Source organism: Arachis stenosperma, chromosome 10 (assembly GCF_014773155.1).
Source record: "Arachis stenosperma cultivar V10309 chromosome 10, arast.V10309.gnm1.PFL2, whole genome shotgun sequence".
NCBI lineage: Eukaryota > Viridiplantae > Streptophyta > Magnoliopsida > Fabales > Fabaceae > Arachis > Arachis stenosperma.
Window position 1 is genome coordinate 26,832,176 of NC_080386.1, and position 11,592 is coordinate 26,843,767.

General features: G+C 40.7%; 1 non-coding gene across 1 annotated transcript; it reads right to left on the bottom strand.

The window, feature by feature from the left end:
• Positions 1-11,269: 11,269 nt before the first annotated feature.
• On the bottom strand, positions 11,270-11,377 carry LOC130958616 (small nucleolar RNA R71). The gene has a single exon (XR_009077729.1). It is a non-coding gene; the product is annotated as a small nucleolar RNA R71 (small nucleolar RNA).
• Positions 11,378-11,592: the final 215 nt, after the last annotated feature.

An 11,592-nucleotide genomic window follows, 5' to 3' on the forward strand; every position in this document is an offset into this window, starting at 1 on the left:
AATAAAATTCCAACACCAATGAAAATAATGCAATGAATGAAAGTATGCAAACAAATTAAAATAAAATAAAAAGAAAAATAAGAAGAATGAGAAGGGAAAGAAGGGAAGATGAAGTAAATAAGAAAGGAAAAGAAAAATTAGGATTTGGAGGAGAGAAAGATAAGATATGTGGCAATTTTAGGGTGAGCTGTGCGGCGCATGCGACGCGGCCGCTTAGGGCACGCGTTCGCGTGGATGCGCATTAAGTATGGGCACGCGATCGCGTCAGTCACACGATCGCGTGACCCATGTTATGCTTCTGGGGCGAGTGCAGCCTCGCGCCAGCACAACTCTCTGTTCAAATTAATTTATTTGCCAAAATTGGGGTGACGCGATCGCGTGGGGCACGCGATCGCATGAGTGTGCTTCAGAAGATGGATGACGCGGCCGCGTGGGGCACGCGGTCACGTGATAAGGATTGTGCTTCCAGCACGAATCCAGCACCACTCTCGCACAATATTTCATTGTGCACCCTTTTACGTCGAAAACCCAAGGCACGCGGCCGCGTGGGGCACGCGGTCGCGTGGGAGGCCATACTTCCCATTCGACGCGGACGCGTCAGCGACGCGGTCGCGTGGGTCGATATGTGCCATTAGCACGCCTTTAGCCATGCTTCAGCGTGACTCTCTGTTCACTTTTAATTTTCCTTTCTCTCTAAGCAACGCGTGCGATCGCGTCGCGTAGCGAAATTTTTTTTAATGCATGAACAATGCAGAATGCAGTGATTAATATGAGTGCTATGTATGATTCCAGGTTTACTAAAGTAAAATGAAAAGGAAATGAAAATAAAAACAAATAATGATGAAATAAACTAAAAAAAAAAAGAAACGACCATACCACGGTGGGTTGTCTCCCATCTAGCACTTTTAGTTAGAGTCCTTAAGTTGGACATTTGAGGAGCTTCCGGTTAGGGTGGCTTATTGGTGGACGAAATTGTGATCCATGTTCTAATTATTTTGAGATGAAGGCTTCTAAGTGGCAACAGCTGAATTCACAACTCCGTTCAACTAACCAGCAAGTGTACTGGGTCGTCCAAGTAATAAACCTTACGTGAGTAAGGGTCGATCCCACAGAGATTGTTGGTATGAAGCAAGCTATGGTCACCTTGTAAATCTCAGTTAGGCAGATTAAAATTGTTTATGGGTTCGAAAATTATATAAAAAGAAGAAATAATAAAAGGGATAGAATACTTATGTAGGTTCATTGGTAGGAATTTCAGTTAAGTATATGAAGATGCTGTATGGCCCAAGGACGCCTGCTCTCCTACTGCTTCTGCTCAATCCTTCTTAATCCTTTCCATGGCAAGCTGTGTATAGGGGTTCACCATCAACGGTGGTTACTTTCAATCCTCTCGGGAAAATGGTCCTCTGCGGCTGTCACTCGCATGGCTAATCGTCTGGAGGCATCACCCATGGTTGATGGCTACATCCCATCCTCGCAGTGAAAACTACGCTCACGCACTCTGTCACAGCACGGCTAATCACTGGTTGGTTCTTACTCATACTGGAATAGAATCCCTTGATTCTTTTGCGTTTGTCACTAACGCCCAGCACTTGCAAGTCTGAAGCACGTCACAGTCATTCATTACGGAATCCTACTCGGAATACCACAGACAAGGTTAGACTTTCCGGATTCCCAGGATCCTACTCGGAATACCACAGACAAGGTGAGACTTTCCGGATCCTCATAAATGCCGCCATCTATCTAGCTTATACCACGAAGATTCTGTTGGGGAATCTAAGAGATACACATTCAAGCTCTGTTACATGTAGAACGGAAGTGGTTGTCAATCACGCGCATTCATAAGTGAGAATGATAATGAGGGTTATTGACTCATCACATTCATCATGTTCTTGGGTGCGAATGAATATCTTGGAATAAGAATAAGAGAGATTTGAATAAAAGAAAATAGAACTTCATTAATACTTGAGGTACAGCAGAGCTCCACACCCTTAATCTATGGTGTGCAGAAACTCCACCGTTAAAAATACATAAGTAAAAGGTTCAGGCATGGCCGAATGGCCAGCCCTTTCCATCATCAAGTGACCGAATGATTAAAGACTTAAAGTGGTCAAAAGATATCTAATACAATAGTTAAATGTTCTATTTATAATAAACTAGCTCCTAGGGTTTACATGGGTAAGTATTTGATGCATAAATCCACTTCCGGGGCCCACTTGGTGTATGCTTGGGCTGAGCTTGATCAATCCACGAGCTGAGGCTTCTCTTGGAGTTGAACTCCGAGTTATGACGTGTTTTGGGCGTTCAACTCCGGATCATGACGTTTTTCTGGCGTTTAACTCCAGACATCAGCATGTACTTGGCGTTCAACGCCAAGTTACGTCGTCATTCTTCGAATAAAGTATGGACTATTATATATTGCTGGAAAGCTCTGGATGTCTACTTTTCAACGCCGTTAAGAGCGCGCCAATTGGAGTTCTGTAGCTCCAGAAAATCCATTTTGAGTGCAGGGAGGTCAGATTCCAACAGCATCAGCAGTCCTTTTGTCAGCCTTTTTCAGAGTTTTGCTCAAATCCCTCAATTTCAGCCAGAATTTACCTGAAATCACAGAAAAATACACAAACTCATAGTAAAGTCCAGAAATGTGAATTTAACATAAAAACTAATGAAAACATCCCTAAAAGTAGCTTGAACTTACTAAAAACTACCTAAAAACAATGCCAAAAAGCGTATAAATTATCCGCTCATCACAACACCAAACTTAAATTGTTGCTTGTCCCCAAGCAACTGAAAATCAAATAGGATAAAAAGAAGAGAATATACTATAAATTCAGAAATATCAATGAATATTAATTATAATTAGATGAGCGGGACTTGTAGCCTTTTGCTTCTGAACAGTTTTGGCATCTCACTTTTTCCTTTGAAGTTTAGAATGATTGGCTTCTCTAGGAACTTAGAATTTCGGATAGTGTTATTGACTTTCCTAGTTAAGCATGTTGATTCTTGAACACAGCTACTTATGAGTCTTGGCCGTGGCCCTAAGCATTTTGTTTTCCAGTATTACCACCAGATACACAAATGCCACAGACACATAACTGGGTGAACCTTTTCAGATTGTGACTTAGCTTTGCTAAAGTCCCCAGTTAGTGGTGTCCAGAGCTCTTAAGCACACTCTTTTGCCTTGGATCACGACTTTAACCACTTAGTCTCAAGCTTTTTGCTTGGACCTTCATGACACAAGCACATGGTTAGGGACAGCTTGATTTAGCCGCTTAGGCCTGGATTTAATTTCCTTGGGCCCTCCTATCCATTGATGCTCAAAGCCTTGGATCCTTTTTACCCTTGCCTAGGGCTCATGGCTTTTTTCTGCTTGCTTTTTCTTTTTCTTTCTAAAATTTTCGCCATTTTTTTTTTCACTGCTTTTTCTTGCTTCAAGAATCAATTTCATGAATTTTTTTCAGATCATCAATAACATTTCTCTTTGTTCATCATTCTTTCAAGAACCAACAATTTTAACACTCATAGACAACAATCTCAAAAGACATATGCACTATTCAATCATTCATTCAGAAAACAAAAAGTATTGTCACCACATCAATATAATTAAATTAAATTCAAGAGCTATTTTCGAAATTTATGTACTTCTTGTTCTTTTGAATTAAAACATTTTTCTTTTAAGAGAAGTGAAGGATTAATGGAATTTATTCATAGCTTTAAGGCATGGTTACATACTAATGATCATGAAATAAAGACACAAAACATAGATAAACACAATACTAAAAACCGAAAAGCAGAAATAAATAAAGAACAAGGAATGAATCCACCTCTAGTGGCGTCTTCTTCTTGAAGGACCAGTGATGTTCTTCAACTCTCCTATGTCCCTTCCTTGCCTTTGTTGCTCCTCCCTCATTACTCTTTGATCTTCTCTTATTTCTTGGAGAATGATGGAGTGCTCATGATGTTCCACCCTTAATTGTTCCACATTATGGCTTAAATCTTCCAAGGAGGTGTTGAGTTGCTCCCAATAGTTGTTGGGAGGAAAGTGCATTCCTTGAGGCATCTCAGGGAATTGTTGATGATGAGCTCCCTCATGTGCTTCTTGAGGGCCGTGAGGAGCTTCTCTTGCTTGCTCCATCCTCTTCTTGGTGATGGGCTTGTCTTCTTCAATGGAGACATCTCCCTCTATGATAACTCCAGCTGAGTAACATAGATGGCAAATAAGGTGAGGGAAGGCTAGCCGTGCCATAGGTGAGGACTTGTCGGCTATTTTGTAGAGTTCATTGGAGATGACCTCATGAACTTCTACTTCCTCTCCAATCATGATGCTATGGATCATGATGGCCCGATCCACCGTAACTTCAGATCAGTTGCTTGTAGGGATGATGGATCTTTGGATGAACTCCAACCATCCTCTAGCTACAGGCTTGAGGTCCAGTCTTCTTAGTTGGACCGGTTTGCCTTTGGAATCTATTCTCCATTGGGCGCCTTCCACACATATGTCCATTAGGACTTGGTCCAACCTTTGATTAAAGTTGACCCTTCTTGTGTAGGGGCGTTCATCACCTTGCATCATGGGTAAGTGAAACGCCAACCTCACATTTTCCGGACTGAAATCCAAGTATTTCCCCCTAACCATTGTGAGATAATTCTTTGGACTTGGGTTCATACCTTGGTCATGGTTCCTAGTGATCCATGCATTGGCATAGAACTCTTGAACCATTAATATTCCGACTTGTTGCATGGGGTTGGTTATGACTTCCCAACCTCTTCTTTGAACTTCATGTCGGATCTCCGGATACTCATTCTTCTTGAGTTTGAAAGGAACCTCAGGGATCACCTTCTTCTTTGCCACAACATCATAGAAGTGGTCTTGATGGCTCTTGGAGATGAATCTTTCCATCTCCCATGACTCGGAGGTGGAAGCTTTTGCTTTTCCTTTCCCTTTTCTTGAGGAAACTCCGGCCTTAGGTGCCATTGGTAATGGAAAAACAAAAAAAAGCTTATGCTTTTACCACACCAAACTTAAAATTTGCTCGTCCTCGAGCAAGAAAGAAAAGAATAGTAGAAGAAGAAGAAGAGAATATGTTAGAGAGGGAGAGTGGGAGTTCGGCTATATAGGAGAAGAAGGGATTTGTGTTGTGTGAAAATGAAGAAGAATGGAAGGTTATTTATAGGGAGAGGAAGTTGATGTGAATGGTGAATGGGGTAATTGGGAAGAGGACTTGAGGTGATTGGTGAAGGTTTTTGGGAAGTGTGATATGGGGAAGGGTGAAATGAGATTTGGATTAGGAGAGTGTGATTAGGATTAAAAGGTAAGATGGGAATATGGTAGGTGGGGATCCTATGGGGTCCACAGATCCTGAGGTGAGGATCCTGTGGGGTCCACAGATCCTGAGGTGAAAACAAATACCATTCCTTCACCATATAGGCATGTAACATGCCTTCATGCATCATTCTGGCGTTCAAACGCCCATTGGTGCATGTTCTGGGCGTTCAACGCCCATGTAATGCATGTTTCTGGCGTTGAACGCCAGTTTCATGCTTGTTTCTGGCGTTCAGCGCCAGTTTGTCCTCTCTGTGCACGTTCCTGGCGTTTAACGCCAGGTTGTTGCTTGTTTCTGGCGTTCAGCGCCAGAATGGTGCTCTGTTCTGGCGTTGAACGCCGGCCAGATGCACCTTACTGGCGTTGAACGCCAGTCTGCGCTACCTCCAGGGTGAAAATTTTTTTCTTCTGTTTTTGACTCTGTTTTTAATTTTTTTTTATTTTTTTCGTGACTCCTCATGATCATGTACCTAATAAACACAAAAATAACAAAGAAACAAAATAAAATAAAATTAGATAAATAAAATTGGGTTGCCTCCCAACAAGCGCTTCTTTAATGTCAATAGCTTGACAGTGGCACTCATGGAGCCACTAGGTGATCAGGTCAATTTAAGTGTGGTCCCAACACCAAACTTAGAGTTTGGATATGGAGTTTGAACACCAAACTTAGAGTTTGGTTGTGGCCTCACAACACCAAACTTAGAGTTTGACTGTGTGGGCTCTTCTTGACTCTGAACTGAGAGAAGCTCTTCATGCTTACTCTCTTTTGTCACAGAGGGATGGCCATGTGCTTTAAACACAAGGTAGTCCCCATTCAATTGAAGGACTAACTCTCCTCTGTTGACATCTATCACAGCTCCTGCTGTGGCTAGGAAAGGTCTTCCAAGGATGATGCAATCATCCTCTTCCTTCCTAGTGTCTAAGATTATGAAATCAGCAGGGATGTAAAGGCCTTCAACCTTTACTAGCACGTCCTCTACTAATCCATAAGCTTGTCTCAATGACTTGTCTGCCAGTTGTAATGAGAACAAGGCAGGTTGTACCTCAATGATCCCCAGCTTCTCCATTACAGAGAGTGGCATAAGGTTTATCCCTGACCCCAGATCACATAGAGCTTTTTCAAAGCTCATGGTGCCTATGGTACAAGGTATTAGAAACTTGCCAGGATCTTGTCTCTTTTGAGGTAGAGTTTTCTGAATCCAAGTATCTAGTTCACTAATGAGCAAGGGAGGTTCACTTTCCCAAGTCTCATTACCAAACAATTTGGCATTCAGCTTCATGATAGCTCCTAAATATTGAGCAACTTGCTCTCCAGTTACATCTTCATCCTCTTCAGAGGATGAATAGTCCTCAGAGCTCATGAATGGCAAAAGGAGGTTCAATGGAATCTCTATGATCTCTGTATGAGCCTCAGATTCCTTTTGATCCTTAACAGGAGATTCCTTCTTGCTTGAGGGACGTCCCAGGAGGTCTTTCTTACTAGGATTTTCGTCCTCCTCCTCCCTTGTGCATTCGGCCACATTGACTATGTCAATGGCCTTGCACTCTCCTTTTGGATTCTCTTCTGTATTGCTTGGGAGAGTACTGGGAGGAGTTTCAATGACTTTCTTACTCAGCTGGCCCACTTGTGCCTCCAGATTTCTAATGGAGGATCTTGTTTCATTCATGAAACTGAAAGTGGCCTTTGACAGATCAGAGACTATATTGGCTAAATTAGAAGTATTTTGTTCAGAATTCTCTGTCTGTTGCTGAGAAGATGATGGATATGGCTTGCTATTGCCCAGCCTAGTACGTCCACCATTGTTAAAGCCTTGTTGAGGCTTTTGTTGATCCTTCCATGAGAAATTTGGATGATTTCTCCATGATGAGTTATAGGTGTTTCCATAAGGTTCACCCATGTAATTAACCTCTACCATGGCAGGGTTCTCAGGATCATAAGCTTCTTCAGAAGCTGCCTCTCTAGTACTGTTGGATGCATGTTGCAATCCATTCAGATTTTGAGAGATCATGTTGACCTGTTGAGTCAACACTTTGTTCTGAGCCAATATGGCATTCAGAGCATCAATTTCAAGAACTCCTTTCTTCTGAGGTACCTGATGAGCGGATAATTTATACGCTTTTTGGCATTGTTTTTAGTATGTTTTAGGTAGTTTTAGTTGAGTTCTTAGTATATTTTTATTAGTTTTTAGCTAAAATTCACTTTTCTGGACTTTACTATGAGTTTGTGTGTTTTTCTGTGATTTCAGGTATTTTCTGGCTGAAATTGAGGGATCTAAGCAAAAATCTGATTCAGAGACTGAAAAGGACTGCAGATGCTGTTGGATTCTGACCTCCCTGCACTCGAAGTAGATTTTCTGGAGCTACAGAAGCCCAATTGGCGCGCTCTCAACGGCGTTGGAAAGTAGACATCCTGGGCTTTCCAGCAATATATGATAGTCCATACTTTGCCCAAGATTTGATGGCCCAAACCGGCGTTCAAAGTCACCTCAAGAAATTCCAGCGTTAAACGCCGGAACTGGCACCTAATTGGGAGTTAAACGCCCAAACTGGCATAAAAGCTGGCGTTTAACTCCAAAAAGAGTCTCTACACGAAAATGCTTCATTGCTCAGCCCAAGCACACACCAAGTGGGCCCGGAAGTAGATTTTTATGTCATTTACTCATCTCTGTACACCCTAGGCTACTAGTTTTCTATATATAGGACATTTTACTATTGTATTTTCATCTTCTGATCTTTGGAACCTTTTCTTTAGATCTTTTGATCACTTTGGGAGGCTGGCCATTCGGCCATGCCTAGACCTTGTTCTTATATATTTTCAACGGTGGAGTTTCTACACACCATAGATTAAGGTGTGGAGCTCTGCTGTACCTCGAGTATTAATGCAATTACTATTGTTCTTCTATTCAATTCCGCTTGTTCTTTGTCCAAGATATCACTTGTTCTTCAACTTGATGAAGGTGATGATTGACACTCATCATCATTCTCACCTATGAACAAGGTGACTGACAACCATTCTTGTTCTACAAGCATTCGAGGCTTGGTGAATATCTCTTGGATTTCTGATTGCATGATGCATGGTTGATCGCCTGACAACCGAGTGCTCGCCTGACAAACGAGCCAGCCATTCCGTGAGATCAGAGTCTTTGTGGTATAGGCAAGAACTGATGGCGGCATTCAAGAGAATCCGGAAGGTCTAACCTTGTCTGTGGTATTCTGAGTAGGATTCAATGATTGAATGACTGTGACGTGCTTCAAACTCCGAAAGGCGGGGCGTTAGTGACAGACGCAAAAGAATCACTGGATTCTATTCCGGCCGGACCGAGAACCGACAGATGATTAGCCTATGCTGTGACAGAGCATCAGGGACGTATTTTCACTGAGAGGATGGGAGGTAGCCACTGACAATGGTGAAACCCTACACGAGCTTGCCATGGAAAGGAGTAAGAAGGATTGGATGAAGACAGTAGGAAAGCAGAGAGACGGAAGGGAAGGCATCTTCATATGCTTGTCTGAAGCTCTTACACCCATGATATACATAAGTATCCCTATCTTTATCTTTTATGTTATTTTCGTTCATCACCATACCCATTTGAGTCTGCCTGACTGAGATTTACAAGATGACCATAGCTTGCTTCATACCACCAATCTCCGTGGGATTGACCCTTACTCGCGTAAGGTTTATTACTTGGACGACCCAGTGCACTTGCTGGTTAGTTGTGCGAAGTTGTGTTTATGCCATGGTATTGAGCACCAAGTCTTTGGAGCCATTACTAGGGATTGTTTGTGTTTTGAAAAGTATTGATCACAATTTCGTGCACCAAGTTTTTGGCGCCGTTGCCGGGGATTGTTTGTGTATGGACAACTGACGGTTCATCTTGTTGCTTAGATTAGGTATTAATTTTCTTCAGAGTTCTTAAGAATGAATTCTAGTGTTTCAAGGTGATGTTCTTATCATCACCAAAGCTGATTGATCATCATCAATTTAGCTCTTGAATGCAATGTCCTGCTGAAGCTTAGCTAGCTATGTCTAATTCCTTTAGACTAAAGCTTTAGACCAACATTGCATGATTCCTGGAATTCTCATTAAGAATTTTGATACCTTTATTTTCTTTTCCACTTAATTTTCGAAAAAAACCAAAAAAATTAAAAAATCATAAAAACAAAAAAAAATATTTCTTGTTTAAGTCTAGTGTCTCATTTTAAGTTTGGTGTCAATTGCATGTTTCTGTTCTTCTTGCATTTTTCAAATTTATGCATGTGTCTTCATTTATCTTCAAGTTGTTCTTGATGATTTCCTTGTTTTGATCTTTGAATTCTATTGACTTGAGTGTTTTGTTATTTCTTATGTGCACTCTCATTTTGTTAGTGTCAATAGTATACAAACTGCTAAGTTTGGTGTCTTGCATGCATTGTTATTTGATTTTAGTTGCATTTTGATTATTCCTCATTATTAAAAATCCAAAAATACTTTTAATTTGTGTCTTTTCAAGTCAATAATACAGAGAATTGAAGATTCAGAACATACTGCAGAGGAATTATACAGAAAAAGCTGGGCATTCAAAAATGCCCAGTGAAGAAGACAGACTGGCGTTTAAACGCCAGCCAGGGTACCTGGTTGGGCGTTTAACGCCCAAAAAGGGTGCATTTTGGGCGTTAAACGCCAGAATGGATACCATTCTGGGCGTTTAACGCCAGGATGGTGCTAGGAGGAAGATTTTGTTTTCAAAATCAATTTTTTTTCAAGTTTTCAAAGTTTTTCAAAATCAAATCTTTTTCAAATCAAATCTTTTCAATCAAATGTTTTCAAAATCAATTTCCTTCCTTTTTCAAAGATACTTGCTATCAATTAATGATTTGATTGAACATTTCAAGTATGTTGCCTTTTCTGTTGAGAGAGGTTTAATGTTTGAATCATATCTTTTCTTGTTAGGCAAGTCATTAATTTTTAAAATCAAATCTTTTTAAAATTGTTTTCAAATCATATCTTTTTTAAAATTGTTTTCAAATCATATCTTTTCAATCACATCTTTTTAAAACCAATCATATCTTCTTAACCACATCTTTTTCAAAATAGTTTTCAACCAAATCTTTTTGATTTCTAATTTCAAAATCTTTTTCAAAAATCACTTGATTTCTTTTCCACTCTTATTTTCGAAAATCAATTAAGTGTTTTTCAAAATGTTTTAAATCTTTTACTTAATTTTCGAAAATTACTTCCCTTCTTCTCACATCCTTCTATTTTTGGACTAACACTATCCCTTAATGCAAAAATTCGAACTCCATTTTCTTTGATAAGTTCGAATTTTCTACCTCTGTCTTCCATTTTTCTTCCTCTGACACCTCAAGGAATCTCTATGCTGTGACATAGAGGATTCCATATTTTCTTGTTTTCTTCTCTTTCATATGAGCAGGAGCAGAGACAAAGGCATTCCTGTTGAAGCTGACCCTGAACCTGAAAGAACCTTGAAGCGAAAGCTAAGAGAAGCTAAGGCACAACTCTCTGTAGAGGATCTAACCGAATTCTTCAAAGAAGAAGAAGACATGGCAGCCGAAAACAACAACAATGCCAACAATGCAAGGAAGGTGCTAGGTGACTTTACTGCACCTACTCCCGATTTCTATGGGAGAAGCATATCTATCCCTGCCATTGGAGCAAACAACTTTGAGCTTAAGCCTCAATTAGTTTCTCTAATGCAACAGAATTGTAAGTTCCATGGACTTCCATTGGAAGATCCTCATCAGTTTTTAGCTGAATTCTTGCAAATCTGTGACACAGTCAAGACTAATGGGGTTGACCCTGAGGTCTACAGACTGATGCTATTCCCTTTTGCTGTAAGAGACAGAGCTAGGATATGGTTGGACTCACAACCTAAAGAAAGCCTGGACTCATGGGAAAAGCTAGTCAATGCCTTCTTGGCAAAGTTCTTTCCACCTCAAAAATTGAGTAAGCTTAGAGTGGAAGTCCCAACCTTCAGACAGAAGGATGGAGAATCCCTTTATGAAGCTTGGGAAAGATACAAACAATTGATCAGAAAGTGTCCATCTGATATGCTTTCTGAATGGAGCATCATAGGTATTTTCTATGATGGTCTCTCTGAACTATCCAAGATGTCTTTGGATAGCTCTGCTGGAGGATCTCTTCATCTGAAGAAGACGCCTACAGAGGCTCAAGAGCTCATTGAAATGGTTGCAAATAACCAATTCATGTATACTTCTGAAAGGAATCCTGTGAACAATGGGACTAGTCAGAAGAAAGGAGTTCTTGAGAT